Consider the following 7,930-nt stretch of genomic DNA (forward strand, 5'->3'; position numbering starts at 1 on the left):
AGAGAGCCAATCGGTTAGCTTCTTCATGAGTTTCTTTAAAAGCTTGAAGCAATTGACTATAGTTTTCAGCATTTAAGGAGGCACAAGAACTTACACTGCTTGAGCTGCTTGAATCATCATCTCCTTCAGCCATCAAACACAGATTGGCTTTTTCATCTTAACTTGATGAGGAGCTTGATGAAGAGACTTCATTTTCATCCCAAGCAATATAGGCTCCTTTTGATTTCCCTTTCTTTTCCTTATTGCTTGACTTCTTTTCCTTGCCTTCTCTGTTTGGACAATCAACTTTTATATGCCCTTTTCTCCACATCCAAAGCAAGTGTAATTGTTAGAATTGAAATCACTAGTTTTCTTGTTTCCATACCTTTCTTTTTTGGATTCCTTGTTGTGGTTTCTTTTCAAGAATTTGCTGAACTTTTTGGACAACAAACTAAGAGTTTCTTCCTCACTTTCATCACTTGAGTCTTGCTTATTCTTGTGCTTGGCAGTTTTCAAGGCAATGTTCCTTACATGCTTGTCTTCACTTTGTTGAACATTGAGTTTATTCATCTACAACTCATGTTCTCTAAGCTTTCCAAACAAGGAGGTCGTAGTCAAAGAAGTCAAGTCCTTTGATTCTGAGATAGCCATGACTTTAGGTTGCCAAGATCTATCAAGACACTTGAGAATCTTGATGTTCAACTCCTCTTTGTCAAAGGTTTTTCCAAGACTCATTAGATAATTGACAATGTGAGTGAATCTCTTTTGTACTTCAACAATTGATTCTACTTTGAGCATTCAAAACATCTCATACACTTGTATTAGAGTATGTTTCCTTGCTCTCTTCACATCACTTGTTCCTTCAAGGGTGACCTCTAGAGTATCCCACATTTCCTTAGCAGATGCACAATGTGACATCCTGAAAAAATCATCAGAGTTCAAAGCAGAGGTTATGATATTATTGGCAATGCAATCAAACTTGGCCTTTTTATTTTCAACATCAGTCCATTAGGACCATGGTTTCTCAATAGAAGATCCATCCTTTTCAAATTTAGGAATAAAAGGGTCATTTTCAATTGCATCCCAAATTCCTTTATCAAGAGATTCAACAAAGATTTTCATTCTAACCTTCCAAAACTAATAATTCAAACCACAAAACAAAGGTGACAGTTATGCAGCAATACACAGAAAAACAATCGGTTATTTCTTGGAAACAATCAGTTGTTTATATCAGTTAAGCTTAAAACATAATTAAAAAGAGTTCAGGGTAAGAGAGAATCACATAAACAACTTATACTGGTTCACTCTTAAACCAATAGCTGCATCCAGTCCCCAGAATACCACTGGGTAATTCGCTAAGCAATCAAACCAGATTACAAAACACAAACCACCAAAGTAGTGACCTTGAACCCTTCAAGAAACACACTACCTTTGGCAAACCACACCAAGAGTATTGATCTTGAACACCTCAAGAACACACAATACTTCTTGGCAACACAACACCAGAAATACAGTAGGTTTAGAAAGGATTACACTTGATCACAGTACTATCTGAAATGAATACAATTGCAATCATATTCCACTCTCTCTTGAAAATCCAAAGCTTGATGTGAATCTTGAAATCTTAGAATCAAATCTGTCAAACTGAATTTCTCAAAGTTGTTTCTTACTTATTTGAAAACATAAACAAACCATTTATATTTTTCAAAGATTGGTCAAAGAAATTAATAAAGAAGGGTATTCAGTTAGAAAACATTTAAAACAGATTCACCATTCAAAATTGAATTTTGTTAGGATTTTCAAAGAAACAATCGGTTGAAACCACAAAACAACCGATTGTTTTGGCTTGACAGTTAAGTCAACCAAACCAAAACAGTTTTCAACCTTTTTCAAAACTTCTAAGAGAATAACAACCGGGTGATTCGACAAAACAACAGGTTGTTTTTCACTTAGTTGGAAAAACACTTGATTTCATAAAGGTTTTAAATCACATCAGTTTTAGATTCAACAAAGGAGTGGATCACACTCTATTATACCCAAACACAGCAGCAATACCAGCCTTTCATCAAACACCTTGGATTTGGATTCTTCAAAGCACTTGATCACACTTGATCAAAAGTTAGGACTTTTTAGTTGCAATAGTGTGGTTACACCATGCTCAACATAAATTTTCTCTGCAATTTCATGGCCCTCAAATGTCAGAAATGCTCCTCCATCATTATCAGAGACATAGCAAGAAAGTTTCTCAACTGGATAGTCTGCAACTAGGATATCATTGCTTAAGATAATTTTTTTGAGTTCCAATCCATAGTTAGTATTGTTGCAATTAAATTTTTCCAACAAATAAAGGGCCTCATGCAAAAAGCATTTTTGCATTTACATTTGTGTTTCATTTCCCCACCCATAACAAATCAAAAAATCACTCCAATAAAAAAATCCTCATCTTTCAACTTTTCCACCTCAGTAAAAGCACCCACCTTGGTTTCCTTGACACCAAGAACAAAGATAAGCACAAGAGCTCAGGCCTATAACTCCACATAAGTAGTCACTAATGTTGATCAAGAGTGATCAAGAGCTTTGAAGAATCCAAATCCAAGGTCTTTAATGAAAGGCTGGTGTTGCTATTTTGTATGCGTGGGATCTAGGTAGATTAAAGTGTAATCCACTCCTTGTTTGAATCCAAAACTGATTTGATTTGAAAACCTTTTTTAAATGGAATGTTTTTTTAACTAAGTGAAAAACAACCTGTTGTTTTATCGAATCAACCGCTTGTTTTGTTCTTATAAGGTTTTGAAAAAGGTTGAAAGTTGTTTAACTTGGTTGACTTAACTGTCAAACTAAATCAATCGGTTGTTTCTTTGAAAATCCTAATAGAATTCAGTTTTTGATTTGTGAATCTCTCTTAAATGATTTCTAATTGAATGTGCTCCTGTTTTAAATGTCTTTAATTATTCTTTGGAGTATAAAAGTTAGTTATACGCTCCTGAAAAGTAAGAAAAATAGTTTTGAGGAATCATAGTGCAAATTGAATTTCAAGTTTTCAAGATTCACTTCAAGCTTTGGATTTTCAAGTGTGTGGAATAGGATTGGGGTGTACTTCTGATCTTTAAGCTTTGTAATACTCAGGTGTATTCTATTATCTTCTTCCTTGATTACTGTATTTCTGTAATTGGGTGTAAGTGCAGAATCAGAGGCTATTCTGATTTCTGTGGATTGTTGTGCCAAAAGGAGTGTGTTTCTTGAAGGGCTCAGAGTGAACCAATATAAACTGTTTGTGTGCATTTCTCTTGCTCTGATCTCTTTTAGATTCTGTTTTTAAGTTGTTTTAAATTTTACTGGTATAAACAACCGATTGAATCGAAGAAACAACTGTTTGTTTTTCTGTGATTCACCTTAAAACAATTTGTATTCTTTGCTAACTTGGTTCCTTTTCTGGATTTCTTCACTGAGTTTCATTAAACCTTCAAAAGTAATTGAAAATCTCTTTCAAACAATTCACCCCCCCCCCCTCTTTCTTAAAGGCCATATATTTTAACAATTGGCATCAAGAGCTAAGTTCTTGTAGTTACTCAAGTTTTCGATCCTAAATCCTTTTTCTATGGCTGGAAAACTACCTTTTGGGGAGGGTGGTGCCTCAATTAACAGGCCACCTTTGTTTTGTGATTTGAACTATCAGTTTTGGAAGGTTAGAATGAAAATCTTTGTTGAATCTGTTATAAAATCTTTTTGCAAATATGTGATTAAGAATGAATCTTTCTCAATCAAACACAGATAAACATCTAAGGAAGATTATTAAACAATGATTCAGAAAACTATTACAGAATTTTAATCGATTAAAAATACGTTTCAACCAGTTGTTTATAGTAGCAGAAAAAAAATTTACACAAACAATTATGAGAGTTAAGAGATAGAGAGATTCACACAAATAGATTATACTGGTTCACTCAACCTTGAGCTACATCCTGTCCTCAGAACAACCTCTGAGTTTTCCACTATGTAATCAATCAGAGATTACAACAACACACCACAAAGAGGTGACTTTGAATCCCACAAAGCCTACTCACCCTTTTTGCATCAGCACACACCTCAAGCCAAAATCACACCGACTTTACAGGATTTTACATACACATTTACAATATCAGAATTCAATTACAAGAAACTAAGTAAGGGTAGAAAACACCTGGAGTTACAGAAAACCAGAAGCCCTATGACCATTTCTTGAACCACAGGAAAGCTTAAAAGCTATCTTGCTAAACATGGAAATATTCTTTCACAAACAAATTGTAATCTCTCTTTTTCATCTCAAATCAGAGTGTAAAAATTATGTATAAAACATTTGAAAGAAAGCTATTTTTATAGCATTTGAAATCTAGACGTTTAAGGCAACATAACAGAGTCAAATCAGTTTTGTTCTCATTTAAAATAGTTGAAACATGTTTTAAAAAAAATTGTTAGCACATCACTCATTTAGCCGGATGAAACCACTATTTAACCGGTTGAATGGGTCATGTAGTTATAAAACCAATTCGAAAAAAAGTTTCAAAACCTCATTGTCAGCTAAGTGACAAACAATCGATTGTCTCGACAATTCAACTGGTAGTTTTCCCTTTGCATGCAAAAACACTTTGTTTCTTTTAAAACTGATTGATCAAGCTTTGTGTAGACATCAAGGACTTATATTAACAAAGATTCTAAACACCCTAATCTAAACCCAAACCCAGAAAGTAGCACAGCTTCAAGCTCCATGTGGATTTGAAACATCAAAGCTCTCATCTTCAACATAATCTCTTGATAAAGGGATTTGGGATGCAATTGAAAATGGCCCTTTTATTCCTAAATTTGAAAAGGAAGGTGCTTCTATTGAAAAACATTGGTCCCAATGGACTGACGCGGAAAATAAAAAGGCAAAGTTTGATTGCATTGCCAAGAATATCATAACCTCTACTTTGAACTCTGATGAATTTTTCAGGATCTCACAATGTGCATCGACTAAGGAAATGTGGGATAGTCTAGAGGTCACCCATGAAGGGACAAATGATGTGAAAAGGGCAAGGAAACATATTCTAATACAAGAGAGTATGAGATGTTCAGAATGCTCAAAGGAGAATCAATTGCTGAAGTACAAAGGAGATTCATCCACATAGTCAATCATCTAATGAGTCTTGGAAAAGTCTTTGACAAAGAGGAGTTGAACATCAAGATTCTCAAGTGTCTTGATAGATCTTGGCAACCAAAAGTTACTTCCATCTCCGAGTCTAAAGATTTGACATCCTTAACCACAACCTCCTTGTTTGGAAAGTTTAGAGAACATGAGTTGGAAATGAATAGACTCAATGTTCAAGAAAGTGAAGACAAGCATACATAGCCTTGAAAGCTGCCAAGAAAAAAAATAAGCAAGACTCAAGTGATGAAAGTGAGGGAGAAACTCTAGTTTGTTGTCCAAAAAGTTCAGCATATTCTTGAAGAGAAACCGCAACAAGGAATCCAACAAAGAAAGGTATGGAAACAAGAAAACTAGTGATTTTAATCCTAACAATTATACTTGTTTTGGTTGTGGAGAACAAGGGCATATAAAAGCTTATTGTCCAAATAAAGAAGGCAAGGAAAAAAATTCAAGCAAGAAGGAAAAGAAAGGGAAATAAAAAAAAGGCCTACATTGCTTGGGATGAAAATAAAGTCTCCTCATCAAGTGAAGATGAAGAAGCCAATCTGTGTTTGATGGCAAAGGGAGAAGATGATACAAGTAGTGTAAGTTTTTGTGCCTCTTTAAATACTGAAAACTTTAGTCAATTGCTTCAAGCTTTTAAAGAAACTCATGAGGAAGCTAATCAATTGGCTCTCTTGAACAACTGGTTGAAAGGGTTGAACAACTGGCTTGAAAATAGAGTCAAGACACTTGAAGAAGAATTGGAAAATTCAAAAATTGATTTTGAAAATCTTGAACTGCTTTACAATAATTCCTCTTGTATGTGTGACTCAAAAGCTTGTGAAAATTGTGAAACTCTTGAAAATAAAGTCCATTATCTTATTAAAACTGTGTATAAACTTTCAAAGGGTAAATCTAACTTTGAAACTGTCTTGCCATCCCAAAAATGTGTTTTTGAAAAATCTGGTTGGGGTTTAATCCACAAAACAAGAAAAGTGGGATTTCAAAGCCTTTTTCAAAAGTGCCAGAAAAACAACAGATTGAAAAATCGAAGCAACCTATTGTTACATGTTTTTATTGCATGAAGAGAGGCCACTCTGTTAGATTCTGTAAAATTAGGAAATATTCTATTCCTAAAGGTATTATGAGATGGATTCCCAAAGGTTCTGAAGTTCCCAGTGATAAATGTAATGCAAAAGGACCCACTTTTGTAAGGGGACCAAATCTTGTTGCTTGAATTTGTTGTGTTGCAGGAATGCTAAGAGAAGAATGAACTCTTGAGTCATCATATCAAGCATTTGGAAGGAAAAAACTCTGTCTGGAATTGAATTAAGGTTCTGTACTAGCTTAAGTCTTCTTGAAAGCCAAAAGAAGTTTTCTTGATCATGGATAATGACTCATTGAACGGACTCTATGACAAAAGTATAAGACTTTCTTTGTTTCTGCTTTTCTTTTCTTCATCTGTGTTAAATCTTCATCTATTTGGGATATATGTGAAGAAATTACATTTTGACTCTTCTCTGCATTTAAAAAATCTAATTAGTTGCTGCTAAAGAAAAACAACCAATTGTTTTCTCAAAAAACCGATTGTTTTCTCGAAACAACCGATTGTTTCTCCTCTGACAGCACTGCATAAAATTGATTTAATTTCTTTATGGATTCTATCTTTTGCAAATTTCTATCTTAAAGAGTTATGAGTAAAAAATAAGTCATTATGGGTCTGAATTGGTTCAGAAGGAGGTTACTTCTTGTCATAAAAGGAATATATTCCATATCTTGGAAATTCGAGTGTCTTTATGACTAGTCAAATCCACATGTGTTGACCATGTGTTTTTCTGGTGTGGGCTGACATTTTTCTGTGTAAGCTTGGACCAGATTCCTCTTCTTGAAGACCGAAACCCACTGCAACCAAAGGACTAAAGTTAGTTATTGTGCTGCTATATAACCCTATGTAGTTATTTTTCTACACAAAAACAACTCATTGGCACATCTCTTGTTGCATCTCATATATGTCCATCTTTACTCTCTGTTCTCTAATTCTTGATCACTGCCACCATGAATTCCACTCCTCCATCATAAAAAAGAATCAAAACCAGGGTTGTAAGAACAGGAGGGCGTCTTGAAGGTTGGTTTTCAGGAGACAATGAGCTGATTGAAAAATACCGCTTTGAAACAAGTAGAAAAGTGATAAACAACCCAAAAGTTATCTCTTTCAGCTGGCTGAAAAGTCAAAAGTTGGATGATGTGCGAAATCTTCTCAAGGAACAACTGCTGAAGAGGTTCTTGGAGATGAAAGGGAACATTTATCCTGATCTTATTAGAGTTTTCTACACCAACTTGAAGTTTGTTGACAACAACCTTGTTTCCCATGTCAAAGGTGTGGATGTGGAGATTACCCATGAAGTATGGACTGCAGTAACTGGATTGAAGTATGATTGGTTGCGAATCAACAAAGGAAACATTGGTGTGGTGGAAGATTTCAACAAAATTCAGTATTACAAAATTTGTTTGAAGAATCCTCAAGCACAAGTAAGAACTTGTTCAGTAGGTGGGTTGAAGTTGAATGAAAGGTTAATGGCTCTCATTGTAACTTGGATTCTAACACCAAGAGGGAGCAACCACTATGTTCTTACTAAGGAAGATCTTGCCTATATATACTATATCATGAACAAAGTCAAGATCAACTTGATCCATATCATCAAGGAACACATGCAGAAATCAATGAGGTTAAGTGACTACCATTATCCTTATGCTATCTTGATTTCAAAATTCTTAAACTATTTTGAAGTAGATCTTGAGGAAGAA

Source organism: Phaseolus vulgaris, chromosome 11 (assembly GCF_000499845.2).
Source record: "Phaseolus vulgaris cultivar G19833 chromosome 11, P. vulgaris v2.0, whole genome shotgun sequence".
Taxonomy (NCBI): domain Eukaryota; kingdom Viridiplantae; phylum Streptophyta; class Magnoliopsida; order Fabales; family Fabaceae; genus Phaseolus; species Phaseolus vulgaris.